This window comes from Panicum virgatum, chromosome 2N (genome assembly GCF_016808335.1).
Source record: "Panicum virgatum strain AP13 chromosome 2N, P.virgatum_v5, whole genome shotgun sequence".
Taxonomy (NCBI): Eukaryota; Viridiplantae; Streptophyta; class Magnoliopsida; order Poales; family Poaceae; genus Panicum; species Panicum virgatum.
The window spans coordinates 17,082,668-17,097,230 of NC_053146.1; the positions used below are offsets into that span (position 1 = coordinate 17,082,668).

Genomic DNA, 14,563 nt, shown 5'->3' on the forward strand with positions numbered 1-14,563 from the left:
GATGAATCAAATAAGAAAGTTAAAAAAGAGAGAAGCCCGCCGAGCCCATCGTGGGTCCTCCGAGCCCATCGTCCCCCGCCGCCGTGACTCGCTCGCGCCGCCGTCGGGGGAGGCTGGATCCGGGTCCGCAGCCGCCGAGCACGTGCCTCTGCAAGATCCGGCCCTGCCGCCGCCAGATTTGCACCGCCGAGCTTGTGCCGCCACTGGATCCATGCTGCCCCCGGATCCGGCCCCATTGCCGCTGGATCCGTGCTGTCGAGCCCGCGCCGCCGCAGTCCGCACGCTGCTGCTTTGGCGTCGCAATCCGCCGTCGGATCCGGCCCCACGCAGGAGGGGAGGAAGGAAGGGAGAGAGAGAGGTGATTGGAGAGGGAGGGAGCGACTTCGAAAGCAGCAAGCGCAGAGTGCTTAAGATTTATAGCTCCTCGGTCAAAAGATATATGGCGGACGGTCCACCCTACAGGGCCAGACCGTCCGCTCTTTCGATCCATGACTACGGGTAATCTGGCGGACAGTCCGCATAGCTTTGGGAGGACCGTACGCTTATAAAATTAAAAGTTTGTACATCCAAAGTCAAAAAAAATATTTGGACATCTGAAGTCATAAAAAGTTCGGACGTCCGAACTAGCGGACAGTCCGCCCCCTAAGGCCGGACTATCCGCTCGAGGCAGTCAGCACACGTAAATGGGCTGTGTGGGCTAGCGGGTTGGGCCTGATTAACCAAGGCAATTGATACTAACCCCGTAAATGAGATCATATTTAAACTAGAAGGTTTGCTTCCAGCATTCGAGGATCTTCACATACAATGTGAGACAACGTTATGCCCTCTTAAAATAGTATTTGTTTAGGCATCTTATTAGAGCAAAAATAATCATATATAATTTAGGCTACATACATTGATCCTATTCTACTCCAGCAGCTTCCAGCCAGCCAGCAGTGTTTTCCTCTCACACCACTCCAGCAGCAGCCTCCAGCCAGTCAACAGTGTTTTTCTCTCACACCACTATAGCAGCAGCTTCCAGCACCAGCACAGCGAACAGGGTCATTAAAAATGATTTTGTATATTTGGCAAAACATGTTATGGCATTGTGCCAACTGCGAAGTTGATTGAATGGCATCGTGCAAGGACAAACCTCGCGATAGCTCGGGCATCAAACGTTGAGATACTGCTAATAACTGCGAAGTACTAGGGAACCAATACTGGGACCCTTGTTCAACACTTAGCTCGGGGCATAAAGCGCTGAGGTACTGAAATATTGATGCTTCTGCCTGGGCTGGAGGGACCCACTGTTATTATCATTTTTGAGATAGATGTGCAAACTCTATATATATTGTGTCATGGATCGAGAAGAGCTCCATAACTGTACCACACACAGTACATTTCGGCCTCCTTATAAGGTGGGGTATATGGCCAAATCTTACAGTAGTAGTCATTGCTATATAAGGCACAGCCTCATGTTCGCATTTCTATATATGATTCCCCCGCGGCTCGGCGGCCTGTCGGCGTGGCCACGATAGCAAAAAAATTTACAGCGTCCGACGGTAAATGTACGGCTGATGTTCAACCCATCCGCACAGTACTGTAGCGGTAAAAATCTTCACATCTTCCCACCGCCGTCTCGTGCTCCCTGCTCTCCTCCCCGCCGCCGACCCACCTCTCCTCCTCCCTGCCATCCCCATCCCCGGCTCCTCCTCCTTCCTCCTCCCCGCCGCCGACGCAGCAACCGAGCTCGGCGCCGGCGCCATGCGGGCCGTCCTCCTCTTTTTCCCCTCCTCCTTCCCAACACGCAGCGCGCCCCCGTACGCACGGCGCGGCACGGTCCTCCACCACCGCTAAACCCTTCCGAAAGAATCCCCAAATCTCGCACGCCCCGAAGCCTTCGACGCCCGAAACCCTAGCACCTCGGCCGCCCCGCCGCCGCGCTCCCATGGCTCCAGGACTCCAGCGCTTCTCCTACATTGCCGGCGACGGAGCGCCCCGCCTCGACGCCGCCTCCGGCGAGGAGCTGGTCCGGCTGGACCGCGCCGCGTCCGTCGCCCTCTGCCGCCGCTCGCCGGAGCTGCCGGGGACCTTGTTCGTCACCACAAGGAAGTGAAGCTCGGCTTGCACGAGTACATCTCCAGCACTTTTTCCGACGGTTGATGTTTCGCTAACCGTTGGCTTGCTCACCTCAACTAGGAGGTTGATTTGGCTCAGCGAGGCGGAGAAGGGCAAGGGCTACGCCGTGGACTTCCTCGCCATCTCGCTCCACGCTGCGTCGCGCGACCTGGAGGCGTATCCCTCGCCCTGCCTCTACACGCAGGTGATTGGACAAGCAAGCTCTCCTTTTGCGGATACTTTAGTGCTCGTTGTAGAATTACTCCCTCTTGAGGTCCAATAAGATGAAAGATCGATCAGGTCTAGCTCTTATGTCCTAACAGTTGAGCTATGTGTGCTTAAAGTGTGGGGTGTACTGTACCTTGAAGTGTCTTGGACCATGGTCTAGGATCCGGGAGTGCCCAATAAGCTTCTTGTTAGTAGTGGCCTAGTGGGGTAGGCTGTACAATTCAGCGTGAGACGCTCGTACAGTCTTATTGGTAGATCCCTTTGCTCACGGAATTTCAAAAACTTCCTTCTTCTGTTTTCTGGATGGTTTCAGAATACCTCATAGCTTTTAGAGAACTAGGATCTTTGATTCACATACCATAGAACGGTTGTGTGGACTATTGAGTATAGGATTTTTTTTGTCACATGATGCTTAGTTATTCTTTGACTATTGCAGTTGGCACCATTGTGCTTTTGGCATCTATAGCTTGGCATAGCTTGGTTCTCTTGTGGCATTTGCGGTTAAATGTTCCCTTGTCGATAACTGGATATGCAGAAGGCTCAGAACTGTTGTAGCCATGTATTTCCACTGATGAACAAAGTTTCTCTCTGTGTCTATGAGGGATGATGCTGTCTCATTTGTGGATAGGTGGCAGTACCTGTTTTATTTTGTAGCAGTACTAAGTTTCTCCATTTCTATTGAATAACTCACCAGTCACCACATGTTGCAATAGAGTTCCCGAACAAAGCAAGCCCTCATCTGCATATAAATAAATTGTACTTTTGCTGTATTAGTTAAATTTTTTGTGGATAAGTACCCTGCTGAACTTACATTATATCTGCATATCCTGATTCTGACATGTCTGTACCATTTTGTTTTTTAATTGGTGTGCAGTGAACCATTATGTATCTGTTTTGTTCTGTTGCTTTGTTTTTAATATTCCCTGGTATAAATGTCTGACATTTTGCCCATGTAATTTGAAGATTGAGGCAGAAGTTGCCACAGACGAGGAGGCTGTCGAATCAAATCCTGAAGCAAATGATGAATTAGACCTATCAAGAGTCACTGAACTGCGCATTATACTGGGGGACCCTGGTCAACGTATCCTTTTAAATTACGGGCGACCTTGGCTTCTCCCCATCCTTCCGCTGCGACGACACTCTCCTCACTGCAGCATGGTTAGCCTTCTGCAGAAGGAATCTTAATGATGCAAGGTAATCCTTGGACATTTCTTGCATATTCCTTTTGTCTAACTTCACAGTTTAGTTCACCTGTGTACTATGGTGTGTTATTGCTGTCAATTTCAAGATTTGGTATTTCAACTGTAGGATTTAGTTGTTAGTTTGCTCCCTTTTATTTTCCTTTTGACTTCTTGATCTTCCTTGCTTATATAAGAAAGTGCTGATAATGGATATGTGCTTCCCAAGTTACTTACAGTTTTCAAAGTTTTTTCCCTGCTCTCATTTCTAGAGTGCCTTTTTTTAGGGGTATTTCTTTTTAGGGGTCTAGAGTGCCTTTACATGCATACAAGCGGCTTTGGGATGCTCTAATAGATTTGCAAGAGCAACTATTGACTGCCTAGTTGCAATTACACATATTTGATAAGATGTCAGGGCCAAGCCAATTCAACTCCTTTACTTCTAAGTTCTATCCTTCCCTGGTAAGAGGTTGGTTCCCAATGATTTTGCATTAGCAGCTATTATTATTGAAAAATTATGTCTAGGAAGATGCCATCTTAGTAACACTGCATATTTACTTCCTCCTGAAATTAGGTTCTTGCTGTTCATGTGTTGCCTGTGTTAAGCAAGGTTCAAATTTAATGCTATTTGAGATGACATGACATGGACCTTGACTGCTGAGGTAACTGCAATATCATGAAGACCACTTTCTAGCAATCCTATTGAAATTTACATGTCTGCTTGGGGGCCTGTTTACGAAACTGTACTTTCAGTTAAGCTCCAAGCAATTGCTCTGAATGTTGACCAATTTGTGAAAATTGAATGACAGAAATTTTCTTTTGAGAAATGCATCTACATGTTGCCGATTGCTGTTCTACCACAAGCTCTAATTGGCGAAAGCAAATTTCATATACGAAAGAGAAGCCACAGCTCAGACTTACACAGTAGTTTCTTATCCGAAGTTTAAAAAAAAAGTAGTTTCTGAATGCAGACTCATTATTTTTCATTTTGGTGCAGGTTCACAGCAGATTTTTCTTTCATATGGACTATTGGAATATAACTAACCAAATGGAATATGGTGAAGTTGGTGCACTTTATCCTTCTCATCACAGATGGTAAAGTAGATCAGTCACCCACCCCCCTTCTCATCTTTTCATTACTTTGGAAGCAGTGACAGATTATTATTTTGTTATATGCTATTTAATTTAGTGTATAACAGAGTCAACTCTCAGCAGGTATCCGGTGTGAATATTGATATAACTGGGTGATAGAACTCCTTATCAATAACTTATATATTTATTGCAACAGATAGATGTGTTTTTTAATAGGAAGGGATTGTAAACTAGGGATGGCTACTGTGCTGCCATTGTTTGCTACCACGTATTTTCTTAAAAATAACACAGCTTCTTCCCTTTCCTACAATTGCATATTTGATTTATATATTATTTCTCCTCTCTTTTCATATCCACTAAGGTATTATGAAGCTTTTCTAATTTCTGTGTTGGACTACTTGATCAAGTAGTCCATGTTTGCTGTACATAAGATGAAATCTTTAAAATAAACTTGGAATGTTGCCTTAAACTGGATTATACCATTTTACTTCCTTGTTCTTAAGCCAGCTGCATGTGAACATATGCAGAATCAAAGCAACGAAAAAAGACTATCATTCTACTGTGTTTGAAAGACTTGACGGTGCCCTGCCCCTCCTGCACCTACAACGCTGCATCTGTACCTGGCAGCCTCCAATTTTGACTGCCCTACCTTCTTTTCCCATCAAGTTGGTGTGAACACAAGCCACCGAAGCAAGAAACTATAACTCTGCAGCTGTACCTGGCAGCCTCCAATTTTGACTGCCTTACCTTCTTTTCCCATCAAGTTGGTGTGAACACAAGCCACCGAAGCAAGAAACTATCAACCGCCACCGCCAGTGCTACATGCCACTCCAGGTTTGTAAACAACGCCATTTTCCCTTCCATTTACAATGTTTTGAGCATCTCCTCCATCATGGAACCAGAGGTCTGCCACTGAATACAAGTATGCAATTATTTCCTCCTACCACCTCTGTACCAACACAAGATAGCCAACATTGATTAAGCAACTTTAGAGTGTGAATCCATAAATATTGATCTGTTGCTGCAATTCTCTATTTCTGAGTAAAAGAGAGGAGATTTCAGTGCTCGTTCTATCTCCCTGCTTTAAATTGATTGTAAATCTTATTTGCCTTCTGAAACTCAAAAGGTGTGGAGTAGTTTTTTTTTAATCTCTAGCTATTCATTCAAATTTGGGTTCATGCCTGGAAGGTCAACCATGGAGGCGATTTTCTTAATACGACAATTGATGGAGAGATATAGGGAGCAGAAGAAGGACTTGCACATGGTCTTCATTGACCTTGAGAAGGCATATGACAAAGTACCGAGAAATGTTATGTGGTGGGCCTTGGAGAAGCACAAAGTCCCAACTAAGTACATTACCCTCATTAAGGACATGTACAAGGATGCGACGACGTTTGTCCGGACATGTGATGGTAACACCACTGACTTTCCTATTAACATAGGCCTACACCAGGGGTCAGCATTGAGCCTTTATTTATTTGCTTTGATGGATGAGGTCACAAGGGATATACAAGGTGAGATCCCTTGGTGTATGCTCTTTGCTGATGATGTGGTGCTAGTTGACGAGAGTATGGCAGGGGTTAATAGAAAGTTAGAGCTGTGGAGACGCACGTTAGAGTCGAAAGGGTTCAGACTTAGTAGGACCAAGACCGAGTACATGATGTGCGATTTCAGCGCGATTAGGCATGAGGGGGGAGACGTTAGTCTAGATGGACAAGTGGTGGTCCAGAAGGATACTTTTCGGTATTTAGGATCGGTGCTACAAAAGGATGGCGACATTGATGAAGATGTTAGGCATAGAATTTCAGCTGGCTGGTTGAAATGACGACAAGCTTCTGGCATCCTTTGTGACAAGAGGGTGCCACAAAAGCTAAAAGGCAAATTCTATAGGACAACAATTCGTCCGGCGATACTATACGGTGCTGAATGTTGGCCTACAAAAAGGCGACATGTCCAGCAACTGAGTGTAGCAGAGATGCGGATGTTGCGGTGGTTTTGCGGGCACACAAGGAGGGATAGAGTCCGGAACGAAGTTATTCGGGATAGGGTCAGAGTGGCACCAATTGAGGAGAAACTTACCCAGCATCGGCTGAGATGGTTTGGACATGTCCAACGAAGGCCTCCTGAGGCGCCGGTGCGTAATGGGGTTCTTGAGCGGGTCGATAATGTAAAGAGGGGTAGAGGTAGACCTAAACTGATGTGGGATGAATCGGTTAAGAGAGACCTTAAGAATTGGAATATCTCTAAAGAGATAGCTTTGGATAGGAGCGCTTGGAGACTAGCTATCAATGTACCTGAACCTTGAACTTATTTCTTTCGGATTTCATCTCTAGCCTACCCCAACTTGCTTGGGAAAAAGGCTATGTTGTTGTTGTTGTTGTTGTAGCTATTCATTCAAAAATAATATTAAGTAAAATATGTTTATTTAAAATTGCATGCCTAGATTTTTTTCCCACCAAATCACAATCCTACAAGTACTTGCTCTGACAATATGTCTCTGGAAACATTATGATGGCTTCTCCTTACAAACCAGGTCTTTGGGTAACAATTTCATCTGGTACATTATTTTGGATCATGCTGTTTAGCATCCTCATGCCAGGCATAAAGGGCACAGTGCAGCTAAGATTCCAAACTTCGTTCCTTGTCTACATATTGACCCCATTGGCCATTCAGTTTGCTAAGGGCGTCGAATTAGGGTGGTGCAGATTTAAGCCTACAGTGCTGGTTTTCTTGGGTCAGCAAGTGCTTCCAGAAACAATAACAGGCACCAACTGAATCTCCCCAGACGAAGGAAGCAGTTACTATAATAGCTCACTCCTAGATCAGATGAAGGTCCAAACAAATGAAACCAAATATATGTTATTCTTTCTCCGGATTAATTTCTAACATGTTTCTCATGCTTGAACCTTATGCAGCTGATTAGGTTAACCCAGGTTTAGGTGTTGATGATGTCATTCTCTTAAGCGACGTTTGGTAGCAGTTGGAAGCAGTTAGCTTTAGAGAATATTAGGCCTTTAAGCATGTACAGCAAGTGTGCTACTGTACCCCTTGCAACTCCGTAGTTTATGTACTATCTATCCAAATATGAATCTTTCTGAACTATGGTGTGTAATGTTTTTACCCGCCTTTATTACTTTAGATGGCTTCAATTTTCTACTATTCGATGGCTTCAATTTTCTACTATTCGATGGCTTGCAGGCACAGAACTTTTGCCGAACAATGTAGTAACGCGTGCAAATTAAATCATTCTCCAAATGGCGTTGCAGACTTCTGGCAGGCCCATGTCCCAGTAACAACCACAATTGGCCCATCAACTACCTTAGCTTTCAAAACAAACTGCCCGGCCAACGAAAAAACTTTGTTGCAACTAAAAAGAAACTGTAAGCATACAACGAAAAAATCAAGCGCGCTAATGTAGAAGAGTGCGTTGGAGATTCAAAGCAAATATGAGCGCACGTCGAGATTCCTATTTTCCGACATCTTTAACCCCAATCTTCCTGTTCCTCTTGCCACAGTCAAATATGAAAAAAAAAACTGAAACAATTTCTATAATGCACGTCCTGTGAATAAAAACAACTTTTTTACCATGATAATTACCCCCATTAATACAATGAGACCAGGCGCGCGCAACGCGCGCGCAATCCACTAGTCTCACTTGTTTTGCACTGTCGTTACATCATCTGTTTTTGCATTGTGATCGAATTCCCCAACACACAAACCTAGACCTCAGAACAGTCAGGCATGGGAGTGAGGGGCATTGGGAAAACATGTTCTGGGGCCGGCCTGCTCCTTGCAGCGACGGGTTCATGTGATCCATGTGTTGGAATTGCTGGTGGTCCAAAATGCCAGAAATACAGAAAATAAGAAAAACGGGAAAAGAAGGATAAGAACTCCAAAAGGAGGCCCGTTTAGCGCCCTGATCGGGGGCCAACCAGCCCGTAATTGTGACCCCAGGTGACCCAGCGCCACTTTAAAAGGGGGTCCCACCACTTTTTGCTGTGAGGTGAAAAATCTAACCAAAGAAAGCCCTAAGCCCCTTTGTCTGCTGTCCGATATCTGGCGGCGCTGGTGTCACCTGAAGGTCACCGCCAGCTCACCACCGCCGTTCCTAGGTGGTGTCGGTGGTGGCCAGAAGGGTGGTGCTACCCGCCGTGTACAACTTCATCAACTCCGGCGATAACGACTATTTCACCTACATCACCGACCAAGATGTCTAGAGGATCAGCTGCGCCCTCGGTTCTACTCATTTCTGGTTTAGATCTACACCTTACTCATGTTTTAGTTGTGCTCATGATGTATTAGGTGCTAGATCCTGGATTATTTAAGATCTAAGTGACGTTTAATTCCTACACTATGGTCCTACCGGCCAGGATGTATATGTTAAAACAAAGAACGACAGTTTGATATGATAGGCAAACAATTAAGAATTTCTCTGAATAGCTCAAATTTTGTATGTACCCTGTACCAACTAGCTAGCTACACAACAAACTTCGGATGAGCCCACATCAAGGTCACCCTCTACTACCACATCATCTCCCAGGAATCACTACTACAATAAACATTAATAACCAAGGCGGTCAACCCCAACTGTCTCCGAACTAAGGTCACGTCGAGGCGGTTGTGGTGCCCGCCTCGGTTAATCAAATAAAAAAGTTTAAAAAAGAGATAAGCTCACTGAGCTCATCACGGGCCCGCCTAGTCCATCGTCCCGCGGACGCCGCCTTCCGTAGCCGACGCGTCTCGTCGCCGCCACCACTCTCACGCCGGCGCATCCCGCTGCCGGTGACAGATCCTACCGCCGCCACCGTGCCTTGCCGGCAACAGGGGTGGCCGCCGCCGCCGCGCCTCGCTCGCACCACTGCCGGCGGAGGCCGGACTCGGGTCCGCCGCAGCCGGATGTGCGCCGACGGCGGATCCGGCCCCATCACCGCCGGATCCACGCCGATGAGCCCGCACCACCGCAGTCCGCTTGCCGCCAAATTAGCGCTGCAGTCCACCGCCGGATCTGGCCCCACGCAGGAAGGGAGTGAGGAAGGGAAGGAGAGAGGGAGGGAGCGACTTTGAAAGCCGCGGGCGCGGAGCGCTTAAGATTTATAGGGCCTCGGTCAAAAGATATACGGCGGATCGTCCGCTCTACAGGGCTGGAACTCCGCCCCTTCGATCCAAAACCACGGGTAAGCTAGCTGACAGTCTGCATAGCCTGGGGTGGGTCATCCGCCTATAAAAGTTCAGACGTCCGAAGTAAAAAAAATGTTCGAACATCCAAAGTTATAAAAAGTTCGGACGTTCTAACTAGCGGAGAGGCAGCCCCCTAAGGCCGGACTATCCGCCCCAGGGAGTCAACACATGTAAATGGGCTGTATGGGCTAGTGGGTTGGGCCTGATTAACCGAGGCGGTTGATTTACAACATCTACCTCGGTTAATATATTTTCCGAGGCGCTTACGTTAAAACAACCGCCTTGGTTAATGTCTATTAACTGAGGCGGACATTTTAAGATGTCTGCCTCTATTAATCGATTTTATGAGGCGATTTTTATAACTGCCTCGGTTAATAAAAAAATGACCTTGGTTAATCGTAGGCATTGACCAAGACGGCTGAAAATAGTGCCCGCATCCGAGGGTATTTTTAAAGGTCATGGTTTATGTTTTTTTTGTAGTAGTGAATAATTGGAGATGCTGCCAAGCACTATATAGATGGAAGTAATTTGTGCCTGACATTTCAAACTGGGTGCAGTTTTTGGATTCAATTATCGTTGATAGTGAATTGTGAGAGGTCCTGTTTGTTGCAACAGTTTATGTGTATTTACCAAGAGCCCAAGCAAAGCAAGATAAGTGTCTCCAGCTAGCAAATAATAAATATCACACATGAACATGTCATATGCCCATGCCTTTGCTCAGCGCTTTCATGCTATACCCCGACCAATAAATGATAGAATCTCTCCTCAAAATATGTCCCATTATGTTTCTTGAAAAATATACGTTCTTGTAAGGAGAAGTAGATCGACAGGGACTTGTTGGTTGCTCAGATTCAGTTAAGTCCATGTGTAGGGCTGCAATCAACCACACACACATGACTTCTCACAGACAACACGTGCATAGCCTAAGAGACGGCCCATTAACCTGTGACTTCCTTAATTATTTTGCCAACTACTTACAAGTTTGTCTGCTTCTATATAAGGTATCCCTCACATCTTTGTCTCAATTCAAGCTTCACTACATGTTCCATCTTACTATACATTTCTCTTCCTTTGATCATTTTTTCCAATAAGCCAGTCAGGCTACCAGGGCAATAGGGGATGCTGTGCACCACAATCCTGGCTTCAACAAAATGTGGTGTTGGGAAACCATAGTTCCCCAAGCACAGCCACTAAGGATTAGGGCCCGGAGAAAAAACTCCGTGACCAGATTGGTATCGATGGCTGTCATGGCTTGTATTAAATTAGGCCCTTTTTTTGAAGCCACATGGTGGATGACTATGAGGAGGATATTATCACTGCATGTGCTAAATAATTCAGAACAGAATAATACATGCCAAAGATGCAAGAAGGAGAGAAAATGAAAATGAAAAAGAATAACAACACCGCAGGCATGAAGGAGGATACCTATAGATAATGAAGCTGCAGACGGACCACCGCATTCCAGGGTGTGCTCAACCACTAGAGTCCAGGACACACTATCAACCGAAGCCTATTCGTTTGTTCTTCCTTTATCTACAGCATGTACATGCAACCTGTTATAAGAGGCGAGCTGACTAGGAAGCACTTGCTGAAGTCCAATGCAATGCATGCGTGCATTCGGAATCTGCCGAATCTGAGAAGGAAACCATTTGATCACTATGTTGGCATGGTTAGGTCTGTTTCTCATTGTTTTCCATGGGCCAGGTCTTTTTCAAGTTCATGGTTTCCCATCTTGTGTAAGATCACACTACACCACAGCCCCCCAAATACTGACTCCAGTTTGGTCGGCAAAGGCTGAATTAGCGTCTAACCATCAGTCGCTATAGACTTATACCGACTGACGTCTTAGGTCGTTGAAAGTGGCGCTACTAGAAAACGGGTCAAAGGTCCTGGCCAAAGGTACCAGCTGCAAAAGCAACTGGTACCTTTGGCCAGCGGCGATCAAAGGTAAGGGGTTTGGTACCGGGTTAAAGCATTACCCGGTACCAAAATCCCAGTATAGGTACCAGTTAGTGCCACCAACCGGTACCAAAAGAACAAGGAGGAATAGGTACCGGTTGGTGGTACCAACTGGTGCCTAAATGGCGGACAATGGCACCGGGTTTTGCCATGACCCGGTGCCGCCACGTGCCCACAACAAAGGCACCGGTTGGTAACTTCAACCGGTGCCTATGCCTATTGTTTGGCACCAGTTGTTGAGCACCAACCGGTGCCTTTGAGCCACGCCTATAAATACCCCAACCCCTCCCCCCTCCAAGCTGCCGTGAACTCACTGTTCATGGTAGCTGAGTGAGGGGAGGGGAGGCGAATTTTTGTTTTTTTTTTCAAAAAAAGTTAGTTATTTTTCTCCATAACTTAGCAATTGGTTTTTAGAAGCAGTTATCACTTAATTTAGTTTATACATGTGATAATTATTTTTAGTTGTAACATTTTATTGTAGTTATATGTGTTATCAATTTATTTGATATGTGAATACTATCAAATTATTATATTTATATGTTTTATCAATTTATTTGATAAGTGAATAGTATCTATTTATTATAGTTTTATGCATTATCAATTATATATTTGAATTCAAATTTTGTATGGAAATATTATCAATTACATATGCAAGGGTGCTTTATTTAGTTCCCTTCAAAATTCCAAAACTTTACAAGATTCCACATTCGAGATGCATGCTGCGCCAATTCGAGACCCATAGCTCAGCTAGGCCAGAAGGCCACATGCGTCGTTTCTTGTACAAAAATATAAAGTTTCATATAGAGAAACAAAGTTTTTACACAGTCATGCAGTCAGAAGGCCATATGCATCGTTATAATTTTGTAGTTAAGTTTTATTAATAGCGTATTCAATGTTAGTTATAAATTGATAGTATGAATGAACTATTTGTACACTACAATGTTGTATTTAAATGTATTGTGGACCCAGATGAGTCGGCAATGTATGTACATGGCCGACCGGCGTTCAAAGGAGTTCATTGATGGCGTGCATGAATTCATAGAAACGGCCGAGAAACACAAGTATGGTGGTTTCATTTGTTGTCCATACAAATTCCGTAAGAATGAGAAGGATTACTCATCATTAAGAACCATCCACAGTCACTTGTTCAATAGTGGTTTCATGCCGAACTACGATGTTTGGACCAAGCATGTCGAAAGAAGAATTATGCTGGATAATAATGTAGAAGAAGATGACAGAATTCCTGACTTTGCAGCCAATTATAATGCCTTTTTCAATGACACTGCAATGGGTGAGCCTGAAGAAGATACTGAAGGATACGTTGTAGAAGATGATCTTGGTCAGATGCTGCGCGAAGCTGAGGAAGGTTGTGAAACAGAAAAGAAATCGAGAGATCTGAAGCGTATGTTGGAGGACTACAGAACATTGTTGTACCCTGATTGCAAACAAGGCCAAAAGAAGTTGGGTACCACATTGGAATTGTTGCAATGGAAGGCATCAAATGGTTTGTCTGACAAGGGATTCGAGGAGTTGCTGAAACTTATAAAAACTTGCTCCCTGAGGGTAACACCTTGCCGGCGACAACATACGAGGCAAAAAAAGTTATTTGTCCTTTAGGATTAGAGGCACAGAAGATACACGCTTGTCCTAATGACTGCATCCTATATCGAGGTGAGTATGAAAATTTGGATTCATGCCCTGTATGCAACGCATGCCGGTATAAGATCCCTCGAGATGATTCAGGCGACGTTGAGGGGATGCGTGTCAAGAAGAGGGTGCCTGCCAAGGTGATGTGATATTTCCCTCTAATACCACGTCTGAAATGTTTGTTCATGAATAAAACAAAGGCTAAATTGATGCGATGGCACAAAGAAGAACGTAAGCAAGATAATATGTTGAGACACCCCGCTGATGGGTCGCAGTGGAGAAAAGTGGACAGAACATTCCCAACATTTGCAAATGATGCGAGGAATATAAGGTTCGGCTTAAGTACGGATGGCATGAATCCTTTCGGTGAGCAGAGCAGTGGCCATAGTACCTGGCCTGTGACACTCTATATATACAACCTTCCTCCCTGGCTGTGTATGAAACGGAAATTCATTATGATGCCGGTGCTTGTCCCCGGCCAGAAGCAACCCGGTAACGATATAGATGTGTATCTGAAACCACTGATTGAGGATCTTCTATTATTGTGGAAAGAGGAGGGTGTTCGTATGTGGGATGCGCACATGGAGGATCATTTTAACCTTCGTGCATTGCTTTTTGTAACCACCAACGATTGACCAGCACTAAGTAACCTCTCCGGACAAACCAATAAGGGTTATAGGGCATGCACCCATTGTTTAGAAGAAACTTACAGCACATACCTCAAGCACTGTAGGAAGATCGTGTATGTGGGTCATCGTCGATTTCTTCCGATCAAGCACCTATTAAGGAGGAGGCATGCTCACTAAGATGGAAAGGCAGATCATCGTACCAAGCCTAGGCACCGTTGTGGGAAAATGGTGTTTGAAATGGTCAAAGATATAAAAGTAGTATTCGGAAAAGGACCCGGCAGTAGATCAGTGCAGAGTGATGATGGATGTGCACCTATGTGGAAGAAGAAGAGTATTTTTTTGGAGTTACCTTATTGGGAAGTCTTAGACGTCCACCACGCAATTGATGTGATGCACCTAACAAAAAATCTTTGTGTGAACCTTCTAGGCTTCCTTGCTGTCTACGGTAAGCCAAAGGATACATTGGAAGCGCGGCAAGATCTTCAACGTATGAAACAACGGGCCACCTTACATCCAGAAAAAAGGGATAAAAGACGTCATTATCTAGGTCCTGCG

The 14,563-nt window shown here is 45.1% G+C and overlaps 1 long non-coding RNA gene across 4 annotated transcripts; it reads left to right on the forward strand.

Moving 5' to 3' along the window:
• The first annotated feature begins 1,609 nt into the window (after window positions 1-1,609).
• On the forward strand, window positions 1,610-7,754 carry LOC120659881. 4 transcript variants are annotated; one of them, XR_005669248.1, is made up of 9 exons: window positions 1,610-2,302; window positions 3,289-3,519; window positions 3,791-3,972; window positions 4,078-4,165; window positions 4,313-4,427; window positions 4,501-4,598; window positions 5,123-5,429; window positions 7,129-7,427; window positions 7,511-7,754. It is a non-coding gene; the product is annotated as an uncharacterized LOC120659881 (long non-coding RNA). The 4 variants fall into 4 exon arrangements; XR_005669247.1 differs by having other exon boundaries at window positions 1,612-2,302; window positions 3,791-3,965; XR_005669250.1 differs by lacking the exon at window positions 4,078-4,165 and having other exon boundaries at window positions 1,612-2,302; window positions 3,791-3,965.
• Window positions 7,755-14,563: the final 6,809 nt, after the last annotated feature.